Source organism: Camellia sinensis, chromosome 7 (assembly GCF_055761805.1).
Source record: "Camellia sinensis isolate YWXY chromosome 7, ASM5576180v1, whole genome shotgun sequence".
Classification (NCBI taxonomy): domain Eukaryota; kingdom Viridiplantae; phylum Streptophyta; class Magnoliopsida; order Ericales; family Theaceae; genus Camellia; species Camellia sinensis.
In genome coordinates this window covers 132,530,702-132,543,910 of record NC_138967.1, presented here as the reverse complement: position 1 = coordinate 132,543,910, position 13,209 = coordinate 132,530,702, and positions in this window count along the sequence as shown.

Below are 13,209 nucleotides of genomic sequence, written 5' to 3'. Positions count from 1 at the left end.
CCTTTTTTCATGTCTAGTGATTTTTTTGCAGTGTTGATTGCATGTGGACCTAATCAATATTATGCCTTTTTTATTATGCCTTTTTTCATGTCTAGTGATTTTTCAAGAATAGCCCATTATTATGCCTTTTTTCATGTCTAGTGATTTTTTTTTCATGTCTAGTTCAAAACCCTGTTTTATTTTCACCAAAACTCTAGTGATTTTTTTTCATGTCTATATTTCTCCTGCAGTGTCCAAGTCTGGAATAGTGGAAAGTCTCTTGTCATGGGCAGATTCTGGAATAGTGGTATGTTTTTATTCTTTTATTGCATTTTTATGCATTAATAAGAAGTTTAAAGTAGCACTTAATGATTTTTTCTGCATTTTGACTCTAGACCTTGGGTATTTTAATTCCAGAATTTCTATACATAAATATCTATAAATTTTCTGAAACTAAGGTGACTCAGGTGTGGGCATGTGTGCATCCATCTATTCATTCCTGCAGTAATCTTTCCTATTCATTTTTTGATATATACAGGTAAAGCATAGTAGAGCATCATCCCCATCTTCTTATGAGAAGGATTTTTGTGAATTGGTAGATATATATACCAGAAAGAAAAGGCCTGACAAAAAGAAGCATAATGTGATGTTTATATACATGTTTATATGCATGTGTGTATCCATCTATACATGTTTCTTCTAGTGACTCTAGTCACTTCATTTATCTTATTACTCTTCTAATTGTCCAATCCATGGTAAAGTGGGGAGCTTTGAAAAATTATTCTCTTCTCTTCCCCGGACTGAAGAATGTGTTCCTATAATTCTTTTTCTCTTACATGAGCATTCACTTAGAATCTATTCATTGCAGTTTCCTGTGGTGAATTCTTTGGTCAATCGCCTGATAAGGACTCGTTTATTTGTGGGTTATGTGAGATAAATGATCTGCCTAACAAACGGGAAGAAGGATTAAAACTTCAGCAAGGTCATTTAGAAGGATCAACAATTATATATGTACCTAGCAGAAAAGAAACGTTAAGCATATCAAAGTTTCTTTGCAAGTGTGGTGTGAAGGCTGCTGCTTATAATGCCAAGGTAACTATTTTTGTACATCTGTTTAATTTGGATTACCTATCATTCATTAGTTTTTTTCATTTTGGTAATGGTTTTGTAACTCTCTTCCAGGTAAATCAACCCTTTAGCCTTACTAGACTTCTGTCACTCCTAGTTTTCAAAATTTGTAAAGTCTTACGTCTCATGAACGATGAAAGTGGAAGCTGAAAGTTTTATTCAATAAGTGATTATTAACTTTATAAAATTGATGCATTCTCTTTGGGGCAACAGAAACACCATTATTAACTTTCATGTTTTCAACCTCTGTGCTAATTTTTTTTTTTTTGTGACTGGTAATGTTGTCACAAAACGGTAGTGATGAGGTTGCAAACACTTTTATACTGCCAGTTTTCTTCTAGTATTTGAGGTCCTTTTTCCTGTTTGGTATGCAAATGATTTATGCTTTTTATTTTCCCCAGTTGCCAAGATCACATCTGAGGCAGGTGCTCAATGAATTTCATGAAAATGCCTTACAGGTATGGACTATGAAACTTTTGTAAATTGTCTTGTTTTTCTTTTGACATATGTTTTATCAAATGTTCTCTTGAAAAAGTGTGTACATGTTAATGAGGGTAGAGTCCAATTATAAATTAATTCTAGTTCAGATATTTCTGCAGTGTCAAGAATATACCTTTGTAAATTCACAAAGGATTATTGGCTGAGACCTGAGAGATTATTAAGAATAAAACTCTATGTCAGCTTCCTCTCCCATCTCTTCTATGTTTTTGACAGCCTATCATTGTCTTACTTTTTTTTTTTTTTTTTTTTGATCGGCAAAAAGAAGACTTTATTGATGAATTATATGAAGAAATACATCAATAAAGAGGATCTTGGAGCTAAGTCAAGCTCCAACCTCCTAGTTGGTGAGAAACCAACGAGCAAAACAAATAGAGCAAAAAAAATTCAGAAAAAGCAGAAAAAAAAAAAAAGGCAAAAAATAGCAGGCAAAACAGCACTCCTATAGGCACCAAACAGAACAGGCAGATTAGATTTTCCTTGAGCTACATTGCCCTGAATTACAACAGCCCAACAGTAAGACCAAACACTGCATTGACCTATAGCAACCCTTCATCCAAACCAATCCCCAAGATTGTTAAAACCAACACAGCAGCATAACAAATCAAAACAGATCAGATATCAGAGCATCCCTTCAAGCACCAAAACAGAACAGGCAAGTCAGAATTGCCTTGAGCTACAAAACCCTGAAATACCATAGCCCAACAGTCATACTAGTGTCATGTTTTGGGCCTATAATCTATTACCAGTTACTTGGAGAAGGTGAGCCACCAGATTAGGTGTAAGATGTTATTAAGATGTTATCATTACGCATTTAATTCAATTAGGCACGAACCATAATTGTGACAACTGATTGGAAGTGAATAGCTCTAAATTGAGCCTGGAGCAACTATAGCATGCATGGAGGGTTGTTAGAGGAAATAAATTCCCACATGAACTACCTGGATAAGTTGCATCGACAAGAGAGGGAGAGAGAGAGACATGATATTATCATAATAACTAAAAGAAATAACTCCATCACTAAGTACCAAAAGTTTTATCAATTTGGAGTCACATCGTCATGTAACCTGCATGCTGCTCTAGCTTTGTCTGCATCAATCCCTAAGGGTAGGCCAATGTAATTTACATATATGTATATATATATATATTTGGTTTAATAACAAAGAGAAAATAAGGGAAGAAGTCAGAGAATGGTTTTTGGTTCTCTAAGTTTTTTGTTTGGGGAAGAAAGTGTACCGTGTCTGTAAATAAAATGTCTAAATGCATATTGGCAGGTATTCACTTTTTTGATAACTTCAACTTGTCATAAATAAATAAAAAGTAACCAGAATGCAAGACCAAAACTCATCAAGCACTTGATGTCATTAGTTTTAACTGCGACTATTTCTCTTTCTCTTTGACAAATATTTTTGGTGCCTCCTTTGGTTTTTGTCAAAATGTAGCAGAACTCCTGAGTTTATTGTCTTGTTACATGACTGGGTGGCCAAGAATTTGAAAGATATTCAAGGACCTGCCTTAGCTATTGTTCTTGAACGACTGAAGCACTCTGGGCCTTTTCAAGGTATGTTGTAGTGAAGTTTGTTAAGGTTTTATTATCTTTGTTCAGTAGTATTGTTTCATAGTGACATAATTTTTCTTTGTTCTCAGAAACATTTGAAGTGGCTAAAACAATATCGATGGGGCCATCATTGAAAAGTGGATCAAAAGTTGGGAAATCTAGCTCTAATGGTCATGGTGACCGACGGGCTGGAAATAGGGTTGTTTCTTTGGTATGTTCTTACCCTGTTTAAGTTATTTTATTTTTGAACAATAATAAAGATACTGATTTTTTTCATGGTTTGGGTAGAGAGTAACTTCAACAAAAGGTTCAAGGCCAGAATCAATCATGTCTGTTCACGAACCAGACGAGCACCCTCCCCAACATATTTCTTAACGAATTCACGAAGCTAAATTGTACAAGACTACTTGGCAGTATAAGCATTTTTGAGAGGATTAAATGTTTTTGGATGGATGTGTATGGATAACAAATATTAGTAGTTTTATTTGTTAATAGCTGCGCATGGATAACAAATAGTTATGTTTCAAATTGTTATGCTAGATGGATGGCACTTGTGAATGAAAACTTAGAATAGTTGTATTGTGTCGAATGTTAATGAATTATGTATCGTGTCGAATGTTAATGATTCAGTTAATTTGAATGATACTTTAAAATTATAGGTTTATTATGGAGTGAATGAATTATTAGGAATTACGGGTGTATTGTTTTCCTGCTTTGGCGACTAATTTATTAGTCGCGACACCCAAAATAATTTTTTTCCCAAAAAATGACAATTGCCGACCAAGAGTTTTGGTCGCAAAAAATACATGTATTGCCGACCCAAACAGCTCTTAGTCGTGGAATCTCACTTTTGCCGACCAAAAGTTTTGGTCGCGAAAAGACACAAGTGGCGACCAATTTTTTTGGTCGCGAAATGTGATAATTGGCGACTAAAAAATTTGGTCACGAAATGTAATAATTGGCGACCAAAATTTTTGGTTGTGAAATGTGACAATTAGCGACTAAGAAATTTGGTCGGATAAATATCACTTTTCGCGACCAAAGTGTTTTGGCGACAAAATAAATTAGTCGCGGTAATTAAATATTTAGCGACTAAAAATTTAGTCGGCAAAATTCAACTTTTGCCGACCAACCACAATTTTGGTCGCAAATTACTTTTGCCGACCCTCAATTGGCGACCAAAGTAGCGACCAAAAAAATTGGTCGCGGATAACTTTTACCGACTAAAAATAAATTTTTAACAACTAATTTTTTTATTATCAAAAGTGTTAATTCTTGTAGTGTATGCTTACCCTTGATCATCCAACATTTTTGTGGTGATGGGTTGGCTGTCTTCTGTCTTTGACATTGTGGCATAATAACATATTGATTTCAAACTGACAACGACAACAGTGATTAACAAAGATTTCTTAAGCAAGACTCTTGCTCATATTAATATTTGTATAAAAAAATAAATTATATAATTGAATAAATATCTACTTCTTCAATATTTTATTTGTTACTATATCTGTACTCTGCACATGCACTTATTTAACAATTACAATAATTTTTCTATTTGTTAAAGGGTGCACCGACACGATCTAGGATTCTTTATCCTGAGAAAATTTAATAATATAATCGCAAACATCAACAATTTGATGTATTAGAAGGAAAAAAACAAAAACAGGCGTTTCGATATCTATAAGATCTGCACGAAGTGCTATACTTTACGTTGTCAGCTAGATTCTTATCTAGTTGGCATTAACCAAGTTTATTGAGCTGTGGTTTGGCAAATGAGTTAGTTTAAGTTAGAATTAAAAATATATATATATATATATAAAAAGATAAAATAAATTAAATAAATTAATAAGATAAAATATTATATTTAAATCACAATTATTTTATTTTTTCTTTCATAAAAAGTAAAAAGTCAAAAGAGTCAAAAAGATTTTCTCAAATGAAGTTAATTTAGTCAGATTAAATTAGTTAAAAAATCAAAAAGTCGGATTAAAAATTCTTCCCAAATGAATCCTAATTTATGTTAGGGCAAATTACACCATTAGTTTCGGTATTTTAACCCTTGTGTCATTTAATTCTTATAATTTTAATTGACTCAATTTTGATCCGAAATTTTTGACTTGGTCTCAATTGGTCCAATTGATTCTAATTGTTAGTATTTTTTTTTTAATGAAAAATATAAACATAAGTAATATGTTACATATTTTTAGAAACAAAATTATAAATTTGATCAATTCAGTTACTTAATCTCAACTAGTTTAGTGATCATTTTCCGTTAAAAATCTTAATTGGACCAAATTGAAACAAAATTTAAAATTAAAAATCAAAATTGAGCCAAGTGAAATTATAGGAACCAAAATGATACAAGTAACAAAATGTAGAAACTACATGTATAATTTGCCCTTTATTTTAACAAAAATGCAAGGGACATTAAAATATTATAAAAAATTCTATACAATACTATTTTGAGAAGTTGTTAAATGAAAAACATGGAGGAAGATCAAAATAAGAGGAAATAACTAGTAATAAAGAAAATTAAGACTACAGGTTCTATCGTAGGATTAGGAATTTTGAAGTGGAAATTGCACCTAAAAAGATGAAATCGAAGAAAGCTTTAGGACTCGATGATATTTTTATTGAAGCTTGCAAATGTTTGGGTAAAAAGGAGGTTACTCGGTTAACTAGGCTATTTAGCAAGATTTTGTTAACTATAAAAGTGACAGAGGAGTGGGGGAAGAGTATTTTAGTGTCAATCTATAAGAATAAAGGGGATGTCCAAAATTGCAACAACTATAAAGGAATCAAGCTGATGTATCATATAATGAAGGTGTGGGAGAAAGTGATAGAACGTCGATTGCGAGATATAACAGAGGTGTTAGAGAATCAATTTGGATTCATGCCGAGTAAGTCAACAATAGAAGCGATTTATCTTTTAAGGAAAGTAATAAAAAAGTATAGAAAAAAGAAAAGAAATATTCATACGATTTTTATCAATCTTGAGAAAACATACGATGTAGTGTCTCGGAATATAATTTGGTGGGTGTTAGAGAAAAAAAAGGTGAGAAAATGGTACATTGATGTGATTAGAGACATGTATAAATGTATGGTAACCACTATTAGATCGCTTGCTGGAAAGACAAGTGAATTTTCAATTACTGTAGGGTTACACTAAGGATCAATATTAAGTCCTTATCTTTCTTTCTTTTTATATAGTTATGGATGAGTTGATGAGAAATATTTAGGATGATGTGCTATGGTGTATGCTTTTTGCAGATGACATCATATTAATGGATGAGATTAGAGAAAGAGTTAACACTAAGTTGAAAACGTTGAGAGAAATACTTGAAACTAGAGAATTTAGGATAAACAGAACTAAAACTGAGTATATGGAGTGTAATTTTTATAACAGTAATAATGGAAGTAAAGGAAAAGTAAAAATTAAGAACCAAGAACTACCTAAGAGTGGACATTTTCATTATTTAGGATTGATTATCACAACGATTAGAGAAATAGGAGCGGGTGTGGTCCATAGAATTAAGACAAAGTGGCTTAAGTGGAGAAGTGCATCTAGAGTATTGTATGATAAACGAGTATCCACTAGACTAAAAAGAAAGTTCTATAGAACGGCTATTAGACCAACAATGTTGCATAAGACAGAATGTTGGGCAACTAAAAAACAATATGTAGATAAGATGAATATTGCTGAGATGATGATGCTAAAGTGGATGTGTGACAAGACTAGAAAAGACAAAATTAAGAATGAGTATATTCATAAATGGGTAAGAGTAGTATCGATGGAAAATAAGTTAAGAGAGAATAGATTTAAGATGATTTAGTCTTACATAACTGAGACCAACAAAGGCAGTAGTGAAAGAGATGTGATACAGTAACTATAGATGGAAGTGTTAAGGAAGAGACTGACCTAAATTGACGTGGGCGAGTATAGTAAATAGAAATATGAATCTCTTTAATTTGACTAATCAAATGGTCAATAATAGAGTCGAGTGGAGAAAAATGATTCATGTAATCGATCCCATTTGATGGGACTTAAGGTTTGATTTAGTTTGGTTTATTAATATGGGTGTATTATTTAGAATTTTTGATAATTTTTAAAAGAAATGTAGTATTTTTGTTAATTTAAAGTAAATATATAATCAAATGTAGTGGTTTTGTCAAAAATCTGTAAATATTCATTCCTAAATTCTGATAATTTTAAAATTATCTCTTTCCTACTTGGCAACCCTTTTTGATTGTCTTTCGTGTTTTCTATTTTTCTCCATTTTCTATTTGTTTGATTAATTAAAATGAAAATTAATTTCATGGCTTATGGATAAAGATTTGAATTTCAAAATTCCTCCATATAGATAAACATATAAAAACTGATAAATAATTTATGAAAATTAATTTCATGGTATACAGATAAAGATAAAAATTAAATACTTAATTTCATAACTTAGAGATAATTTAAAATTTCTTCCCATAAATAAGCATATAAAAATTGATAAATAATTTATAAAAATTAATTTCATGGCCTACTGATAAAAATAAAGGTTAATGAATTGATTTTAAAAAAAATTATTCATGTTTTTTGCCCTTCATTTTGTACTTTAATTAATTTCATTATAAATAAACATATAAAAAATCATAAATAATTTATGGAAATTTATTTCATGACATTTAGATAAAGATAAAAATTTTAAAAATTATTTGAAAAATAATAATTTCATGACTTATAGATAAATAAACATATAAGAATTGATAAATAATTAATAAAAATTAATTCCATGGTCTACAGATAAAGATACAGATTAACTAATTGATTTACAAAAAAAAATTATAATAATAAAATTTAGATAAATATATGATTTGTTAATCCATATCTATCAAAAACATATCTATCTAAATCTTTATTTTGGTTTACTTATATTTTTTTTCTCCTTTTATCACATATTATCTTTTTTTATTTTGAATTTTTTATCTTGTGAAATACTCTTATCTATAACTTCTTATCTCCTCTTAACCTACCCCTCATAATTTTTATTATTTGTTATTATCTACCAAGTGATAAAGATATATATAAAAAAAGAATGGTTGGCTATGAATAAGAAGAGTATTAATAATTAAATAATGAAAGCTGTATGGGAGAAGCAATACAAAAATCTCACAAAATTATTTTCCGTCACTATTTTTATCCAAGGTAATAATTTGATATTCTTTCTTTTAATTTTTAAAAATAGTTTACATTAGATCATTACTATGTGTTTTTTCTTTTTATTTTTTTTTATTAGATTGTCATTTGTTATAGTATTTTTTCAATCCCATCTCTAAATTTTCTCTTTGAAATTTCTATTTTTTTAATAATAAAGTTTAGAACTAATTTCTTATCAAATTTGTTTTCTTAGTGCTTATTTTATTGAAAGATTGAGACAAATAAAACTTTCATATGATATATGAAATTAATGAATATAATACAAAGATGGTAGAGAAATATTACATATTTGTTGATATCTCTCTGTTATTATTAGTTGATTTATTAGATTATATTATCAATTTAGAGCTCATCTGATTTAATTCAATGTCTATGACTTTAGTTTTATTCGACCATTTTGTTGTTGAGTAACCTATATAATTTTTTTTTTTTGGATATATAATGATTAAAGCCATCATTTGTTATATTTCTTCAAATACAATTCAAATAATCTGGCATCATTTTTTTTTATAAATAAAATGGATTAAACTATTTTCTTATATAATTTTTATAATCCTACGAAATTCTTATCTTGATTTTTTTTTTAAATGTTGTAGAAACTATGCAAGTATTATTCAAGTTATGAAGAATGATTACTTACAAATTATAATTAAAAGTTGAGATTTATTCATAATTTGATCCCACAATAATAATATAAATCATTGATTTAAAATAAGTAAATTTATGATAACTTATACAATTTATTTCTTTTAATGCTTTGTTTTTGTTTTTGTTTTGTTTTGTTTTTGTTTTTTTTTTTTTTGCATGACACTATAGTCTGATACAAATTATTTATGTTAGTAAGTGATTGTAATACTATTATCCTAACAATCTTTATAATTAACAATTTTTTATGTATATCAAATTTTTTTTGTGAAATTTTGTAGATTAATTATTGTTAACATCAACCAAGATGGCCTAACATCATGGCTTGCCGCGATTAAAATATAATTCAATATTAGAATAATTTATATATCACACAAAATGTATATAGTTTATTTTTCCGTGCATCGCACGGGTTACCGCTAGTTTAAAGTAAACAAAAGTATCTCAAGATTAGCAAAAGTTATTTTATTTGATATATTTAGATCTCGTTTGTTAACTATATATTTTAGTCAAAAAATCACTACAAGTTATCACGTTACTCTCTCTATTTTTTTGTATATTTTTTCATAAAAAACCAAAAACTTATTAAAATACCGTATTCCCAAACAAGGCCTATGAAAAAGTTCAAAATTCATGAGTCGGGTCATTGGGCTTTAGCAACCCGGCCTATTGACTAGTAAAAAGTCCATAATCCTAGGCTTGGGCCTTAAATTTTATGGACGGATTAGCTCGAGCCAACGCATTGTCGTGGCTTAGATATACTCACAACTTTGTAATGAGATGATTTTTTAATAAAAAGTTCCGATCATACAGATATTTGGATTTTTTAAAATTTTCAAAAAAATCATAATATTTTAATTTTAACTAACCGTGGTTTATGTTGATAATTTTTTTATTTATATTTATAAAAAATTTGAAAACTATAAATAAAAACTTGCTTAGTGTCTATTTTTGTTTTAAAAAAATTATAAACAATTTATAAAATATACTGAATTCTTGTAACATGAAAATATAAACTGATTTTATTTGTTTAGAAAATAATTTTTTATTAATTATTTCTTTCCTCTCTTACCCTTCCAAGCATAACACATTGCTCCACATTTGGCCACTCTTACCTTTCGGCAGCTTGCAACTACTTTTGTCTATCGATAATCACATTTGGCTAATACCTCACATAAGAAAATTTCATTTGGATAAATTATCAATAGGTCCTAATAATTAGACTTAATTTCTATCAAGTCCTGTTGAAAATAAGTCTTGATAAAATTATCGCAAAAAATAATTTTTTATGACAATTTTTTGCATACGTCGCTAAAAATTAATAATTAATGACTTTTTTTGTCATAGTTTTTATAAATTGTCGCTAAAACTTAAAATTAGTGACTTTTTTTATGATAAATTTTTTTCATAAGAGCTATTAAATAAAAAAATTCACTTATTAAGACTTACACGCATATCTCAAGTCATTTTTAGAGGCTAACCTTCATTACCGACCACCTCCTTTTATTTTATTTTTAAAATACTTATGGGTTTTAAATTTTTTTTTTTAAATAAATAAAAAACTTTTATAAATATTACTAAACAACACGTGAGTGATGTGCCAATGAAAGGTTAGGTTGTGCACGAGACCAATGTGCCATTGAGTCCCAACTATAGGGGTAGGCACAAATAAATGCCCCCTCCCTGCATGTATTTCAACCAACCTAATAACATGAAAGAAGCCATAATTAATGGGACAGAGAGTGAGGACAGGAGTTGGTTGGTTGGTAAGATTGCCAGAACGAATTTACGAGCAGCTTTCATTGCATGTTGAAAATAGGAACCGTAAAATGGGCAAATTATTTGCTGCCTCAAGGCACTAATATGCCATCAACTAATCACAAATTACCATATTTTTTATTATTCTTCCCATCGTTAATATAAATTAGTGGGTTCAACTATTTTCGCCAATTACAATTCAGAGTTAGTTTGAGAAGTAACTTTTTTTTACTGGGACAAGCTGAACCATGAGGCCCATTACTAGTGTCATTTTAATAATTCGAACTATTCATTTTTTAGGTTACAATATTTAAATGATACATGAAAAAATTAATTTTATTTGGTAACTATAGACGTGATAGTTTTGACATTTATTTGCAAAAAAATGAACATATATTATTTGAAAACTAAATCATTCATTTTTCAGAGAAAATCCGATAAATTAATGTAGTCATGATTTTCAGATCAGGACCAGCCCTAGCCTAAGGCCAGTAAGGCCTGTGCTTTAGGCCCCAAAATTTTGGCTCAAAAATAGGGCTTTCAAATTTAGTAAAATATTCTAGACTCAATGTTTTTTTTTTTTTGGTTTTAAGATCAATTTAAAGTGTCTCAAAATATTTTATTGGATCCATATTTATTTATAAGTGTAGTTTGGCCCATATTTATTAAAATGAAAATGTGTATAAAAAAAAAAAAATTGTTTGGGCCCAAGAAGAACAATACATATAATATATGGGCCTTAATTTTTTTTTACCTACTTTATCTATTAGATTTTAGTAGAATAAATAATTTTGCCCTAATTTTTTTAACTAGGTCTCTATCAGTTTTAATTGAATAATTTTTTCCTAATTTTTTTGCCCTAATTTTGTTTCAATAAATTGTTTTGTTTATAATTTTAATGATTACATGAGCAAGTAAATTTTTGTGGCTACAAACATATAAAAAAGTTGTAACTTATCGTTTTATTCATAATTTTTTTTTTCAATGTAAGAGGGGCTCCCATTTTCGAAATTCACCTTACGCCCCCTAAATCTCAGGGTCGGCCCTGTTTCGAATCAACTTGATTTTTTTCATGTTATGGATTAAAAAATAAAAGGGCAAATTACATATACCCCCTCGAGGTTTAGCAAAATTATAGATACCCCTGAGGTTTGAGAAATTACAGATAGTCCCCTAAAGGTACTATTTGCATAACAAATTAGGGGGCAAATTGTTATGAAAATATAAACCTCAGAGGGCAATTTATTATGAAAATATAAAACTTAGAGAGGTATCTGTAATTTCTCAAACCTCAGAAAGTATCTGTAATTTAACTAAACTTTGAGGGAGGTATATGTAATTTGCCCAAAATAAAAAGTTCAAATTATCTATTTTAGACCTATAGTGGGCCTCACAAGTCTAAATAGCACCTTCCACTCTTCAAAATTTGCTTCCTTTGATTTTTTTAAGCTAAAATATGACATACAAAATTTGAAGGTACCGTTTGGTAATATTTACGTTTTCTGTTTTCTGTTTATATTTACAAAAATTTAAAAAATTCAAATAAAAACTTGTTTGGTAAAATTTTTGACTTATAAATCAGTGGTCTCAGTTTATAAATTTGGCCAAAAAATGAAAACACAAAAAATATGTTTCCATTTTGAGTTTTCATTTTTTTTTTTTTTTGCCACCCAACACTAGCCACCACCTGCCACAATTTTCCACCACCGTCCTCCGCCACCACCACCCACCACCCACCCCCACCACCACCTGCCACCACCACTCACCACTCACTTGCCACCACCACGTACCACCACCCACCTGCCACCCACTCGCCACCACCATCCACCACCCACCACCCACCTGTCATCTACCCGCTACCACCCACCACCCGCCACTACCATCCACCGCCCGCCACCTACTTGCCACCACCACTCACAACCTACCTGCCATCCACCCGCCATCCACCTGCCACCAACCACCACTACTACCACCACCACCCACTCGCTACCACCTACCACCCGCTACCATCACCCACCCACCCACCACCACCACCACCACTCGCCACCACCCACCATCACCCGCCACCTGCCACCACCACTCACCACCACCCACTTGCTACCACCCATCACTCGCCACCGTCACCCACCCACCCACCACCCATCCGCTACCACCCACCACCATCCGCCACCCACCTACCACCACCACCCACCACCCGCCACAACCACCCACTCACTACCACCCACCACCGTCACTCACCCACCACCACCACCACCCGCTACCACCACTCGCCATCCGCCACCCACCTGCCACCCGCCACCATCACCACCACCACCACCACCACCACCACCACCACCACCCACTCGCTGCTACCCACCACCTACCATCGTCACCCACCTACCCACTCATCCACCACCACCACCCACCTGCCACCACCAGCTACCCACCACCTACCGTC